General features: G+C 36.6%; 1 non-coding gene and 1 pseudogene across 1 annotated transcript; both read right to left on the bottom strand.

The window, feature by feature from the left end:
- Positions 1-1,459: 1,459 nt before the first annotated feature.
- On the bottom strand, positions 1,460-10,325 carry LOC141415521 (AP-1 complex subunit sigma-3 pseudogene; annotated as a pseudogene).
- Positions 3,017-3,179, bottom strand: LOC141415849 (U1 spliceosomal RNA). The gene has a single exon (XR_012440804.1). It is a non-coding gene; the product is annotated as a U1 spliceosomal RNA (small nuclear RNA).
- Positions 10,326-17,378: the final 7,053 nt, after the last annotated feature.

Raw genomic sequence — 17,378 nt, 5'->3', positions numbered from 1 at the left:
CTTCTAGTGGGACTTAGTCTCAGTAAATAAATATGGGAAAATAGTAACCCAGCAGAAGGAACCTGGACACCATGTAACAAAAGAATAAAGACACATTTGAGGGTGTTTGTGTGAATGTGTGAAAGTGGGAGAGTTTGCATGTGAGTTTGTGTATGAGTGTGTGTGAGTGTATATGTATGAGTGGGTTTGTGGATTGTGTGAGAGTGTGTGTGAGTGTGTTTCAGAGTTTGTGTAGGTGATGTGTTTGTGAGTTTGTGTGTGTGAATGTGAATACATGTGTATGAGTGTGTTTCTGTCTGTGAGTGTATGAGTGCATGTGAGTGTGTGTGAGAGAATGTTTGTGTGTGTGACTGTGTGTCCTATGGCAACCCAGAAAAGCAGAGGATGGTTCAATACTACTGACCTCTTTCTTTGCTTTTATCTTGGTCCTGTCCAACCTTTCCTTTGAATAGAAATCTATACTGCCCTAATCAGAAGTAGGCTTTTAATTTTAAAAATGAAAATTCACATTTAATAAAACAATTCTTAAGTCATTTGACCCCATGGTAATCAGAAGTAGAAAGCAATTGAATATTATACACTCTCAATATTACAAAGCACATAAGCAAAAGACAAGCTTTGACATGAGTATTGAGCTGCTGCTTTCTCATTCACAATTTTTACAAAGTCTTCGTTTCTCATTATGCCTCCTTTCTATAGCACAAATGCCCTCAGGGACCTGTCACTAGTAAAATTAATTAATGAAGACATACATTGTACTTCCAAAATTCATTCTTTCTAGTATGTACCATTGATGATCTTGGAAAGAATTTAATAAGAACAATGATGTATGCTCCATTGTGTAATAAACAAGGCCTTGGGGATGACAGGTAAATGGGACAGGTGAGTGCATAAGAGCCTCTGCCATCTAGACTCAGCCACTTGCCTAAATTTCCTCCCAGTCTTCTTTAATCAGTGAGCTTAGATCCTGTTTGCATTGTAAATAGCCTCTAGTTGCCAAATTTTCCCCAAATTGTTACTGAATTATTGAAATTTCCTGAACTCAGCTATTGGCTGAAGAATACAAGTAAGTTTTGCTAGGCTTAGCTGAGAGTGATGAAATAGAGCATGACATGAAATGAGGCAGGAATTGTGGTCTGGAGTGATGTGACACTTCATATTCATCACAGTTTTGTCTGGGACCATCACAAAGTCAGGGGTTCCCCAAAGAAATAGCTATTTCAGGAAAGGTTCAGAGTTTCCTTAGCAACTACTCAGGGCTCCCTGGGACACCTATGGCCCAGGCTGGTTACTAAGGACACCCACAGCTTTATCTAGTCTTCCAGGGCAGATGAAGCAGCATTGTTTACTAAGGATCTGATTTCTTCTCCTCTTGCCAAGGAAGATGTTCGTGAGTGGGTAACTCTTTGTCCTTCTCTGGAAGCCATGAATAGAAGCATGTTGTTCTGGCTACCTGGGACAGAAAAAAGGGAGACTTGAAAAGCAAAGCCTATGTTAAGAAATTCTGAATATTCAAGGTGTCTAGAGAGTGTATTCTTGTTGCTTTGGTCCTATCTCTGCCACGGCAATGGGAATAAAACCACTTCCCAACACACAGGGGAGTTTCTACTTCCACTGGAATATAAAGTCAATTTTATTAGATTATTACTATTTTATGGATACTAATCAGCCGGAAAACATATGGGCAAAGCTTACATTGACACCTGTTCACGGCTGGTGTAGATATCTCTCTGCAGCATTACACATACATAGGCTTAGTTCATTAATTACTAAATGCTGTACTAATAATAGACTTCCTTGGAAACAAACTGGCTCCAATGCTGTATGTTCTGTTTTAATTTTCCTTGCAGAGACACCAAAAACATAGAAAGCATCTCATATAGGGCATTTTAACTAAGTAATCATAGCTATTCCTGAAAACAACAGTTTTGATGCATTTTTTGCTAGTTTCCAGGCACTCATGAAAAATTCCCTTTTTTTCTTTTGCATGTCTATTTATTTCATTTAACTTTTAAAGGGTATCTCTATCCTGTCTCAACTGCAACATTTCCCTTTCTGAAGCCAAAACATAACCTGTTTTTTCAAAAAAAGAAAAAGGAAATGAGAAAACCAGAAACTTATCAACTTAACCCAATTAGCTGAATAAGATGTTTGTAATTTAGATTCAACATTGTTCTTAATATGATTTCTAGTTCTTCATTTGATGTGAATAAGAATAAAACAAAGGAATCACAACATGGAAATAAAGTCAAATAATATCAGTAAAACAAGGTACATTTTTTAAGTGACAATTTAGACGGGGTGTGGTGGCACACTCTGTATCCCAGCTATGCAGGAGGTTGAGATGGGAAGATCAAGGTTCAAGGCTAGCCTGGGCAAAAAGTTAGTGAGACCCTATCTCAAAACACAAGCTGGGCATGTTCCCTTGCATCTATAATTCCAGCTACTTGGGAGGTAAAGAGAGAAGGATTGTGGTCTGAGGCTGGCCCCAAGCCAAAGGCACAAGAGCCTCTTTAAAAAGATAAGCCAAAAATGGCTGGGTGCATAGCTCAAGTGGTAATTGCTTGTCTAGCACTCAAACCCCAGTACTGCCAATGCCCCGCAAAAATCAAATAAACAGCCAAACACCAAGTCATTGTAAATACAGCCCACCTGAACTCACATCAGGAAACTTAATATAATAATACACGATGGTAATGATCATTGGTCTAGTGCCTACTAAGTGATATCCATTATGCCAGGTGCATTGTTTAAACAACAGTAAACACAAAACGGCAGTTATTATTTCCATTTTAAGGGTGAGTACATTTGAGTTTCTGTGAGCTTAAATTTCCTAAACTACTGAGTGCCAAAGTTATAATTTAACCTTAGAACTAATCTCAATTTCTTCTACTATGCAATGCAGTATTTTCTCCTTGATAATAGTTACATTTACTGAGCACCTCGTATGCATGTTAGGCATTGCACACATACTGTAGAAACTCTGTGAGATAGCTATTATTATTTTCTTTTTTAATAGGGGAGAGCATAAATGCAGCCCCCTATTATCACAAATTATGCAGTCGAGTTTCCCACATTTGGGGAAATTTCAGGGGTTAGCTCATCTGGAGTGCAATGGATAAGTCTTGCCTGGGAAAACCACCTTTCTGATCTTGGTATCTCCCCTGCCAGATAAGTATGAGAGATAGCTATTTTATCCTGCCTTTAACAGGAAAAGAAATTGAGGTGTAGATCGTTCCAATTACTTGCACAGATTTGCATATTTGGGAAGAGAAAGATCACATTTTCAAATCTGATTTCACCTGACACCAGAATCTGAGGGTATTTTTGTGTTACTGAGGATTGAACTTGGGGCCTTGTGCTTGCTAGGCAAGCCTCTACCACTTGACCCATGCCCCCAGTAAAATCTGTGTTATTACTATTTAGCATTATGGCCTTACCAGGGCTCAGCATTAGATGGACAAGAAGGAAGAGAATATCTCTTTTGACATTGATATTGCAGCTCATTGTTAATGATAAATTAGGGCACTACGAAGTAAACTACTTAATTTCACAGATACAGCAAATTAAACCAAAAAGCTTTCCAACTTATGAATCAGTCAAAATGTACCCAGTATCTTAAAGCTATATTAAATGCTTTAATGTTTTATTTTTCTACCAGCTCTGTGAACCTTGCTGACTTAGTCACTATTTAGATATTGAGTCACTTACTCAACATTTCAAAATGAATAGAAAAGCTAGACTTTAAACCTAAGTTCTTGACTCCCAAGACCAATTGATTCCACAGTGCAAATAATCTTCTCTATCAGCCTTTTGTATTTTAAGAATAAAATATACATAATTGATGCTCTGAAAATATACAAATCACCATCTATTCCTTTAGTATACATGTTTTAAAGGAAATATATGTGATAGCATTGTGTTTTCAAATTCTGAGTCATGGTGTCATTCTGTCTTGTCATTTTGTTCACGTATGATAATCAGCAGTACTATGGTGGAGGAAGACATGAAGTGCAATCAGTAGACTATGAGGTATTTAGGTAGATGGATAGTATTCTGACAGTTCCTATCTCATTTTGTAAGCCTGTGTTAAGGCTTTAGAATATGTAGCTCTGCACAATTGCCAGTGGAAATCCTTATGCATTAAACTGTATTCAGTGGCCTCAACTCCCTAGGGTGGAGAGGTGAGGAGCAAAACATCAGGGCACCCCAGTGTTAAGTCAAGGTCCTCTCTGACCTTTTCAGTCCCAGAGTCCCCTCCCACAGGAGGAGTCTCAGTGGTGAGGGTGGAAGCTTTGATTCCTAGTACTGCCTCACCTTTGTTTGCTGCCCCAGGCCTTGTTGTTGAGTACTCTGGGAGTAAGTGGATTGTACTCTACAATTGAATCTGGGTGACTCTCTCCCATGATTCTCATCTGCCAGCCACATGTCTTCATCATTGTAATCCTGCTGCCACTTCTACAAACTTCAATGCCACTTGTTGACTGAATTGTGACTGAGCTTTCTACATCCCCTAGACACTTTCTTGTTCTAAGTATAGCCTCCACAGTTATCTATCAAACCTGATCAGTTCTAGTCTCTGTCTGCCCATGTGCCCCAATGATGTATCAAATCTTAGTCTCAAGGTAGAAAAATAACACTGCCAGTCTCAGTCACTCACCTCTGAGCAACTACATGACCAGGATGAGGCCACCATAGATGTTTTCAATACAACTCATTTTCTTCTTTTCTATTAGTCTCAGTTTTCCCTGAACCATCTGCTAACATGAGAATGAACCAGTAAAAATCTCTGAAGAGAAACTCCACATTTTGAGCCTGATATAGAAGTTTAGTTTTCTAGTTATATTTCCCTGAAAAAAGTTACATCCAAACATTGAGTGCATAATCCATCCCCAAGAGGATCGGATGGGTCGAGGCTGCCAATTCATTGCTGTTGCTAAGGAGGTGTGAGTGTGCTGCTCCCCTTTACTCTAGAGATCAATGAACAAAGGCATCATGCTGTGTCTTCTCAGAACTTGTATGGCTGGCAATATTCTAATTAATTAACTTCCAGTCAGTATTCTTCTGAGGTAGACAAAGATGAAAATCCTGAAGTTGTGCTGCAAGATGTAAACAATTCCTGGCAAATGCATTTAAACAACAGCAACAAAAAAGCATTCATAACTTTAGCTGTTGGTTCAGAAGTTTGCCTCACTAAATCAAACCTACTACAGGGAGCATCTACTATGTAAAAAGAGAGTGGCTTAATGGCCCAAAAAGACCTGTTCCTTCTTCACTAGAAACAAAGTTATGCTGGTTTGCAACACAGTTTGCCAGAAAAAAGTCAACTTCAACTTGTAATCATGATACAACTTAATATGGTGTGTGTGTGTGCTTCCTAGCTAGATTGCAAACCTCTCAAAGGAAGGATTTCTATCTTCTATTTTTGAAATCCTGTCTCAAATGCCAAGCACAGTGTTTTACACACACTGATGATAGCATTTCACATATATGTATGCGGCTATCATTCTTTACATTTCCTTATTAAGAACAATAAATCAAGATAATTCTAGAATTGCTATTAATTTTAGGGTTGGATTTAGAGTTTAGTGAGTTTCTTCAACTTACTTCATTACAACTACATTTCAAGTTGAAATGGTTACATCTTTGTTCACCATGATTATATTATTTATTACTGGGCACTATTTAATGGATTCTAAACATGAATGGGAGGCAATTATTAAAAAGTCATTAATTAATTGTTTGACTTTTTAATGAACACCTTGTCCCATACTAGATTTGAAGGAAAACAATCAAGTGGTGAAGTGAAGAGTGAAAATATGCATTAGAGAAGAAGGAACAAGCCAGGAGAAAAATTTCTGGCTGAGCTTTCTAAAGGTCAAACCATACAATAAGCCACAGTTTCTTAGTTTCACAAGCCACGAATTCATAAGCCACAAATTCAAGAAGGGAAACAGGAAGGTTTTCAGGAAAAGACTGTGCCAGGATACTAAGGTCTGAATGTTTGTGTCCTCGCAGAATTCATATTTGAAATCCTAATCCCCAAGGTGATGGCAGTAATCACTTCTGGGAAGTGATTTGAGTCATGGAAGTTACTAGAGCCCTCAACGCTATCCTGCTGCACATTTCTTTAGACACTCTCTGTCTACCTGATTAACATAAACCTTTCTAATGGGCTGGAAATAAGTCAGCATTTCAGTTGAGTTCTGATGTTTGTGGAAACCTTTCAACACTGAGTTTATTTAGTTTTTTCTTTTTTTTTTAGAATTAGGTCCCTTTGAACTCTATTGTTTTATTATCTAATTTGATTAATATTATTATCTGGTAAAGTATTTTCTAGCTTTCTAACACCTGCTTCTTGGCTCTGTCTTCTTACTTAGCATTTTGGGTGTTTTTTTGTCTTTAACAGAAATAACCTCTAGGGAGATGACATGGTACCTGCCTTAGAAGTGTGTCAGGTTGAAGGAAACAGCCTTACATGATTCACATCAGCCACCATTTGTGAAGGTGAACTCTTCCTTGGTCACCATCCTCAAGTCTGTTGTAGTCTTCTCCCTAAGTCTTCTCTTTGTGTCTCTGAAACTTACTTTTACAGTTTTCATGTGCTTAGGATCAAGAGGTTCCATCTAATCTCTGGTTAGTTGTGTGATTGGGCTTTGTTCAATGTCTAGAAACTCAAAGTAACACAGCATGAATCTCTGAACTGCTGTAGTTCTGCTGGGGTCTTCTCAGTCTAAATCCCCATCTGTCTTAGGTAAACACCTACATCCTACATGTCTTTTCACAGCAATGCTAATTGATACTCTTATTTCCCTAAGGAGCTTAATATTACCAGGGACAATTTGGAATTTCAGAGGCTACTTCTGAGAGTTTTGGATATGAAAATACTATTAAATTGGAGTTGAGAATAAAAAGAAAAAAAACCATTGTGACAGGCTGTCTTGTCTAACAGATTATTTCATTTATTGGAAGAGACTTATCCTTCTGTATTAGTCTGTTTTGTGTTGCTATAACAAAATACCTAAGGTTGAGCAAATGATAAAGAATTTAGCTCATCATTTTGAAAATTCAGCAGCATGGTGTCAGCATCTTCTGGTTTTGGTGAGTGCCTCATGGCAGACAGCATCGCAATGGTGGGAATGGTGGGAATGTGGAAGAGATCATCACAAGGAAGCATATGAGAGAGAGCCAAGACAGCTAAACTTGCTCTTTAACAGCCCATTCTCATGAGAACTAATACACTTTGGAATACCAGCATTAATCCCTTCTACAGGTGGTGCCTTTTACACCTTCCTCTAAAGATTCCACTGCTTAAACATTACCATTCCAGGGAGCAAGATTCCAGCATGTGAAGCTTCGAGGGGACACATCGAGGGGGCATATCCACATCATGGCATCTTCTCTGTGGTTGTTGGTTTGTTTTCTTATTTTTATTAATTTTTTTTTGCTTCAAGGATTAATAAATTCTGGCTTTTTAGTTATAAGAACCAATAAAACTGCCTTGAGCCCATATGTCTACATCAGCTGTAAAGTCACTTTCTTTTGTGTTTATGTCAGACTGGTCTTCTTCATCTAAATTTTCTTCCATTTTTCCTTTCAGAGGAAATGTGATTACTTTTTGTATATTAGCTTTCTATCCTGCAACCATGCTGTAATCTCTTATTACTTTGAAGGGTTTTTGTTTTCATTATTGATTCTTTGGTGTTTTATACACATTCACTTCATGACAATACTTTTTACAGCAATATTTTTATATTTGTTATGAAGATGACTCCGTCTAATGTGTTTTCTATTTCTTCTTTCTCCTCTCAAGAAATATTTTTTTTCTTTTAAACATTTTATTGGAGGTTTTATACAAATTGAATATTATCTGTTATAATTATATAATAATTATATAATATAAAAGAAGACATAATGATTATTTTCACTTTGGGCCCATGACTTTTGGGGCCCAAAGTCCCTTGAATTTACCCCAGTGTGCCACATAAATGAGTATCTTCTGTGTATGAAATTGTTAGGAAGTCTGAGAACCCCTGTGCATAGCCTGACAGTGTCAAACATGGAACTATCCAGCAAATATGTAGTATATTTAATGAGGTTCAAGAGAGCCCTTCATCCAAAACTAGTGGAAAGAAATCAAACCAAGTATGATGGATTTCCATGAAGTTCATTTTTCCAAAATTATTTTGAAAAATAAAGAATTCCATCATGTTTTTTAAAAAGTTAAGTCACAAAACTGGATGCCTAAAGTAAACAATGTTGATCAAAACAGACAAAACTCCAATCTGGTGCCACAATTATAATCATAACATTCATTTGAGGATACACCACATATTAAAGACCAGTGATTATTTCATATCGTAATCAGAATTATTTCCTTTAAGTAAATGATTACATTGAGGAACTGGTCAGTTTCTTCCTCTGTACTTGCGCCCTTGCTCTTGTCATTTTCCTTTAAATGTGTCTTCTGAGATGAACCAAAGCGAACATTTTCCATTATGTTGTCTTTGGGTCTACCATATGCAATCTCCCATAGAATCCAAGAGCAAGCACACTCTTGCCTCAGGAAGAGCACGGGATGTTCCTAACCACTCAACGGGAGAGATGCCGGACCTCAAAACTAACATGGAAAATGCACAGGCAGCAAAACAGAATCATAGTATGTCTGATCACATTCAGTACCTAGTTCTGTACAATTTTCATTCTAGGAAGCAGGAAGGTGGCATATTCACAATAATGATGGTTAGCAGCAAAACTTTTCTTTGGGGGAGAGGAGGAAATGCACCCCAATACAGGATGCAAGGATAACAAATGCCCTATGTAAGCTTGATTAAGCAATGACCTCAAATACATTAGATTTACATTGAAAAAATACTCAAAACAAAATCTCTCAAGCAACTATGAGTGCTTGGAACATAAGAGATGGTAGAAATAGTAGAAGCAATAGTAATTATTACTATTGTTAGTAATTCCCACCTTTAAATTTTTATACAATAAGAGATGTTATAGACATTGTATCTCCAGACGTCTTCAAACTTCAATAAATATATAGTTTGTAGAAAATGCAACCTTATTAGAATGTCCCTTATATTCAATTACAAGGTAGAATCAAAACCTCAGCCTAAGACGTCAAAAGCACTTACTAAGTTCTATACTATCTTTGGTTATCTTCCTTAATTCCAGTCTTGAAAATATAAATGAATTCAGGACATTAATATCAGATACATTGTATCTGGCCTGAGATTATAGCATTATTAAGTATATTAAAATGTCTTCCATTATGTATGAACTCTTAACTATGAATTTAATTTTGAATTTATACACAGTTTAAAAAATTAAACATTTTAGGAAATGTGTTAATGATATAAGGTCTACTTAACATTCATAATCATGAGTTAAAGCAATACAATTTTCCATCTCTCAGTAGAAGACCAAATGCAACAAAAATATATTGCAGCTAATTTTTTGAAATTAGTTTAAAAATATACATGGAGTTAAAACATTGCAAACCACTATTCAGTGCGTTGAGTTATACAGCAGTTATTTCAAATAACTACAGCCACAAAAAAGTGCTCATATACAGTATAATACAGGCATAGCAATTATAAATATATATTTTTGCTAGTTACCAAAGTATCCCTTTAAGTTATTTTTGGCATGGTGCCAGAGGCTCTATGCAGACCAGATGCAAGGCATTGCTTATGTGTAATTTTACAACACATAGCACTCGGAGTCTTCAAGTAGATGTACAGTTAAAATGTAGGCTTATTCGTCTATTCTTCCATCGTCTCCTTTAACATATCCGATTCTTCAATGGCTTTGACAGCAGCTTTCTTGGATGTTTCCTGAATTTTTCCACCTATGATAAACTCATCAAGGATAAAATACGCCTTTTCGAAATTAAAGATAATATCCAGCTGGCAGACATTGCCAAAGTATTTGTCAAGCAACTCCACATACAGATGCACAATCTCTAGTGTCAAGAGCTCATTGTCTTGATTTTCTACTGCACAGCAAAAATATAAACTAGCATACCTTTTATAAACAAGTTTTAGCTCCTTCCAGTCAATAAAACTGCTTGTCCTGTGACCACGAGAGAGAATGATCTGCACAATATCACGGGTGATCTTTTTCCTCTCTTTGTCAGGGAGAGTGGTATACCATTTTTGCAACTGCAATTTCCCTTGTCGATTGAAGAGCAAGATGAAATGTATCATGGTGGCCTGGCCGCCGTCGCCGCCCCAGCCCGGAGATCAGATCCCAGAGCGCAGCTCCCCAGCCCCGCGCCCCAGCCCAGAGATCCAAGAGCGCAGCTCCCCAGCCAGGCGCCCAAGCCCGGATTTCCCAGAGCGCAGCTCCCTAGCCCGGTGCCTGAGCCAGCACGGCTGACAGGTGAGGCGCCTGCCTCAGACCATGGCTGCTTCCCACAATCCCAAGAAATAGTCAAGATTGGTTTAAAAAATCATTTAATTAAGTGCCCACTCAAGAATATTTAGTTCAAATAGTCTCAGATGTTAAAAAGAAAGTAAAAATAAGTTATGGAGCTGTGCTTCCCTTTGTGGATAGGGAAAAATATATTTACATTATAGCCCTGTTACTATAGTTCCAACATGGAAAATCTTAAATTATAAGGCAGAAGTGCTTTAGAATGATTCAAAAACTATTAAAATTTACTCTATCAGAAGAATATCATCACATTAAATTTCTCATTTCCCCTCGCGCGCCCCCAGCCCCTTCCCGGCAGCCTCACTCTGGGCTGCACCAGGCATATTCTGATGTTATGGGTTTAACTGTGCTGTCCCAAAAAATGTTGAAGCCCTAGTACATATAAATGTGACATTTGAAAAATAAGGTCTTTGCAGGTCATCAAGTTAATATGATGTCATTAGGGTGATGCTTAATCCAACAAGACTAGTATTCTTATGAAAAAGGGAAAGTGGAACAAGTACTCAGGGAATGTCACATAAAGATGAGGTTGATATTGCCACCAGACAAGGCATTTCCATAAGTAAGAAGGCCTGGAGCAGATCCTTCCCTTAGCACCCATCAAATCACAACTTAATCTAAGAATTCCAGCATCCAGAACTTGAGACAATAATCTTCGATTGTTTAAGCTACTCTATTTATGAAGCTTTGTTATAGCAGTCCTAGCAAATGAGTAGACATGGAAAATTAAATGGAAAGGTTTTTAGTGAGCAGAAGCAGGGATAGTTGCATTTTGTAGAGAGAAGAGGGCAACTTGAGAGAAGAGGAAACTTTTGGAGAATTAGGGGATAAAGGGCATTGTCAATATTTTTTATTTTAAGCCATTTTTAAAAATTGCAGTTTTCTAATAGCAAATGATTTTGAGCATTATTATTATTTTTTCTATCTGTTTGTCTTCTTGGATGATGTATCTATTCAGAGGTTTTGGCCACTTTTTAACTGAGTTACTTTGTTTCCTGTTGAAGGACAACATGTATATTTTGGTCATGTATCCTTTATTAGATCTGTGCTTATAAATTTGTAAATTTTACCTTTGCAAATATGTTCTTCTAGTCTGTCACTTATCATTTCATTTTTCGGAGTGTCTTTCATAGAGCAGAAGGTTTGAGCTATAACGAGATTGAATTTGTATTTTTTTCTTTTGTGGATTATATTTTTGTCTAAAAAATAAACTCATCACTAAACTCAAGGTCATGTAGATTATCTTCCATATGTTTTATAATTATGGCCTGTGACCTGTTAGGTTCTATTACCTATTTTGAGTTAATTTTTGTGAAGCATATGAGTTTTTTGTTTAGGTTTATTTTTAAAATAAATAATTAATACATTAATAAACAATTGTTTTACACTATTTATTGAAAAGATTTTGTTGTGAACTTTGTTGGAAATGCATTGAGCTTCTACATCAAATTGAGGAACATGAACAGCTTAATAACATTTAGTCTCCCAATCCATTAACAGGAATATCTTCCTATTTCTATTGTCTTTTATTTCTTGCACCAGTGTATTGTAGCCTTCATGAGACAAATGTTATCTATGATTTGTTAGATTATACTTAAGTATTTCTTGTTTTCACTGATACTATAAGTAATGTTTTTTAATTTGATATTTTGAATACATACTGGTGCTATATAAGAATGCAATAAAAAAATTTTATATGGTAGGCTGTATTTGTGCCTTCACTGCATAGTCATGTCACCTGTGCATAAAGATAGTTCATTTCTTCCCTTCCAATCTGTACGTATTTCCTTTTCTTGTTATCATGTAGTAGCTAAGGTGTCCATTTGAATATCATTGCCTTATTTCCTGTATTGGGTGAAAAGCATCCTGTTTCCTATTACTATGTGTAACATTATAGTTTTTTGTAAATTTCCTTGACCAAGTAGGGAGTTTCTAATTGGTGACAATTTTTTGTCATGAGTTAGAGACAGATTTAGTCAAATCTCTTCTATGATTCATATGATTCTTCTTTAGCCTGTTCATATTGTGGGTTACAGAATTGATTTTTGAATGATGAATGAGTTTTACACACCCAGAAAAAATCTCACTTTGAGTTTCTGCTGGGTATTGAGGGGGGGGAGTGGGAGGGGGTGGAGTGGGGGGTAAGGGAGGGGGTGGGGGCAGGGGGGAGAAATGAACCAAGCCTTGTATGCACATATGAATAATAAAGGAAAAAAAAATAAATAAAGTAAAAAAAAAAAAAAAAAAACTTTTGCACAAGAAAGAAATGGTCTCTAAACTGAAGAGACCACCCACAGAGTGGGACAAAATCTTTGCCAGCTATACATCAGACAAAGCACTGATAACCAGAATATACAGGGAGCTAAAAAAAACTAAACTCCCTCAAAATCAATGAGCCAATAAAGAAGTGGGCAACTGAACTAAACAGAACTTTTTCAAAGGAAGAAGTCCAAATGGCCAAAAAACACATGAAAAAATTCTTGCCATCAGTAGCCATAAAGTAAATGCAAATCAAAACCACATTAAAATGCCACCTCAATCCTGTTAGAATTGATAGCAATAAGAACACCACCAACCAACAAATGTTGGTGAGGATGCAGGAGAAAGGAACCCTCACACACTGCTGGTGGGAATGTAAGCTAGTGCAACCACTCTGGAAAACAATATGGTGGCCTCTAAAAAATCTAATCATTGATCTGCCATATGATCCAGCAATCCCACTCATGGGGATATACCCAAAGGAATGTGACTTAGGTTATTCCAAAGGCACCTGCACACCCATGTTTATTGCAGCACTATTCCCAATAACCAAGTTATGGAAACAGTCAAGATGCTCCACTACTGATGAATGGATTAAGAAAATGTGGTATTTAACACAATGGAATTTTGCTCAGACACAAAGAATGAAATTCTTTCATTTGCAAGTAAGTTGATGGAACTAGAGAACATCATCGTAGGCAAAATTAGCCAGGCTCAGAAAAATCGCATATTCTCCCTCATACGCAGATTATAGATCCAAAACAAATGAAGTAATATTATTGGACATGGGTCACATGCTAAGGGGAGATCATGTACAGGAGAAATAAGGAAAGGAAACCTAAAACTTGAATGTGGTTGATGTGCTCACTGTAGAGAAGCAAATAAAGTAATATTAAACTGGTAGAGGCCACTATGGGAAGGGGACCAGGAAGTAATAAAGAGGTCTGGTAGAGATGAATCAATGTGGGTTGCAATACACAAATGAATGGAAGCAACACTAGGGATCTCTCTGTATAGCTATTTTTATCTCAAACTAGCAAAAATGCTAGGTCTTTCTTATTATCTCTTATGTTTTCTTTTTAACAAAATTGGAGAACAAGAGGGTGGAACAGGTTCTGCCTGGAAGCGGGGTGATGGGGAGGAGTGGGAAGGTAGCCCAAACAATGAATACACATGTAAGTAAATGTGAAAATAACAAAAGAAAAGAAAGAAAAAAATCCACATGTAATCTTGCGAAGTACATAGACATCCATGTGTAGGAGGCTTATGGAACTCTACACAGATTTTACCCAAAAAGTCCTCACCATTACATATTATAATCAAACATTCAAAACTACAAAACAAAGATAGAATTCAAAAACCTATAGACAAAAAGAAGTCACATTTAAGGGCTGCCCCATTGGACCAATAACAGATATCTCAGCAGAATCCCTGCAAGCCAGGAGAGTGGAGTGAAACAGTTCATGTCCTGAAAGAAAATTATTATACCTAGCAAGGGTATCCTTCAGAAATGAAAGTCAAATATACTTTCTCAGATAAGCAAAGACTGAGGAAATTCATGACCACCAGACAAACATTATAAATCATGCTTGAAAGAATTCCCCATCCAGAAGTGAAAGAAAGATAACTATCAACATGAAAGCATCTGAATGTATAACTCTCACTAGAGGAATATGTGCACAATAGGGGAAAAGAAAACGTCAAATATTATCAATACAGTAAACCATAAAGATAAGTAGGAGAAGAAGAAATTGCAAAGAGTATTCAAATAAGCTCATCATTTTGTTCATTTTCACCTAGCTTGAGTCCATAGCTTTAAATAATAAACTTGAATGTAAAAGAACTAAATTATCTAATTAAAACACACAGAATGAGTTATGCATGCCTGTAATCCCAGCACTCTGGAGCCAAGCAGGAGAATCATGAATTTGAGACCAGTCTGGGTGACAGAGATAGTGAGACCTTACATAAATATTAAATAAATAACCAAACAATAGGAAAGATATGGTCTGGTTGAAAGAAAAAAAAATAAGATCCAAAAATATGCTACCTAGAAGAAGCACTTTACAAGTTAATTTATTTAAAAAATAAATTCAGCAATGATTTAGCTGCAGTAATCAAAAAAAAAAGAGAGAAAACCTAAATGAATACAATTAGAGATGAAAAAGAAACATTACAACCAATACTACAGAAATACAAAAGATTATTAATTATAATGCTCACAAATTGGAAAATCAAATTTCTGGACACAAATGACATTTCAAAATTGAATCATGGGGACTTTAAATACCAATGACAAGTAATGAGAATAAATCAGTAATATAAAGTGTCCCAACAATGAAAAACCCATCTGGCTGGCTTCCCTGCTGATTTTCACAAAACTTTTTAGAGAAGTAATTCTAATTCATCTCAGACTATTCCAAAGAGTTTAATGGGAAGAATTTTTCCAAATATTCCAAGAGGTCAGCCTTGCAAAGACATCACAAAGAAAGAAAGCTGTAGACCAATATCCCTGATGACCACTGATGCAAAAGCTCTCAACAAAATATGACCAAATAAAGTTCAAGTGAACATCAGAAAGATTATTCACCATGATCAATTTGTTTTAATTCCAAGACTGCAAGGATGGTTCAATATATGCAAATCAAAAAATATATCAGGCCTACTGTGGTGGTGCACCCTTGTAATTCCAGTTACTTGGAATGAAGAGATAGAACCCAGGCAAAAAGTTGGCAAGAACCTATCGCACAAAACAAATTGTTGTGGTGGTGCAGACCTGGGGTCCTAGTTACTTGTGAGATGGAGATAGGATGACATGTTGTGAGGTTGTGATGATGTGAGGATGTGATGTGAGATGCACCTAGGTAATTTTTCACCCTATCTGAAAAATTAACTAAAACCAAATAGGCTGGAGTCAGGGTTCAAGTGGTAGAGTACCTCCCTAGCAAGCATGAGACCCTGAGTTCAAGCATTGCTTCAAGTTTACAAATGGCATATAAATTATAGAAGGATCATATCTCAACATTCTAAAGGCTATATATAATAAACCTACAGTTACATCATACTGAGTGGGGAAAACCTGAAAGCATTTCTTCTAAAATAAGAGAGAAGACAAGGGTGTTAACTCTCACCACTCTTTCTACCAATACTAGAAGTTTTAGTCAGGGCAATTATACAAGTGAAAGACTTTAAAGCATACAATCAGAAAGGGAGGAAGTCAAGTTATCCCTTTTGGCAGGTGATATGATTCTATACATATAATACCTAATGTTTTCACCAACAGACTGTTAAAAATGATAAAAAAATTTGGTAAAGTTGTAGGATACAAAATCAACATACAACATGCATGGCTTTTCTAAACATTAATATAAATCAGCTGAGAAAGAAATGAAAATAATCCCATTCAAATTAGCCACAATGATAAAATAAAATAACCAGGAACAAACTTAACTATGAAAGTAAAAGACCTCTGATGAAAATTACATAACACTGATGAAAGAAATTGAAGAAGACACTAAAATGTGGAAATACCTCCCATGTTCATGGACTGGAAGAATTAATATTGTTAAAATGTCCATACAAACCAAATCAATCTCGAGATTCAATGTAATGTCCATTAAAATAACAATAATATTCATAAAACTAGAAAAAATTCATGTGGAAGCACAAAGGACTCAGAATAGCTGAAGCAATATTGAACAAAAAGAACAAAGCTGGAGTCATCACAATACCTGATTTCAAGATATACAAAAGGTTTATATAACTAAAATAGCATGGTATTTTCATAAATGCAGATACATAGAATAGTAAAGCAAGAAATAAACCCATGCATCTACAGCCAAAGGATTCTTTTTTTTTCCATCAGACTGAAAGTGAGTTGTCTCTCACTTGGGATCAGGGGGAAAACAATGGGGTCAGGGGGAAAGAAAATGAGAGAGACAGGGCTTGTTCCCCACACAGGAAATTGAAGCAAAACCTGAAAATGGTGGTCCCCAACCCCCAGTTTTATATTGAAGAACTGGGGGAATAGAGGTGGTCAAAGATAATGGGTCTGACTGGCTGAGATGGCTACTAAAACAAGGAGGGGTCATTTTGACTCCTGGGGTGATAACCTGAGTTTGGGTCATTGTCTTGTTAAGAGAGACATAGAGTGATCTAGTAGTTCCTGATCTAATTGATACAGAATTTCTGTTTGAAATTCCTAATTTTTGCTCTATCTTGCTCTTAGGTCTGGGTCTTTGCTTTGTTAAATTTACTGTGAAAACCTCCCTGCACCAGACATGGCTGATGTTTATGATGTGGATTACTTTTGGGTAAAGAGTAAATTAAGCCTTAGGGTAGTGGTTGACATTAAATCATCCTGTGAGAGCCCCTTGGGTTTTAGCTCCCTGATCTTAAACAGAGATTAGTGGAGATGTGAAGTTGAATTAAAGTGATTTTTTCCTGTCTTCCTCTTTGGGCCACTGCTTATGTCTATATGGTACCTATCATTCCCCACTCAAGGACTAGAGACCCTAAAATCTCTTAGGGAAAAGAGGAATAGCATTCTATCATTATTATTATTCTATCATTATTAGCTAGTTTCTGCTGGCATGTGATATATCCACAAGTCAAGAGTCTCTGGTTCTTCTGTCTATGGGTGGCCATGGAGGAAGACAAGTCTCCTTTTAGTA

Source organism: Castor canadensis, chromosome 13 (genome assembly GCF_047511655.1).
Source record: "Castor canadensis chromosome 13, mCasCan1.hap1v2, whole genome shotgun sequence".
NCBI lineage: Eukaryota > Metazoa > Chordata > Mammalia > Rodentia > Castoridae > Castor > Castor canadensis.
This window is presented reverse-complemented; position numbering and strand designations above follow the sequence as displayed.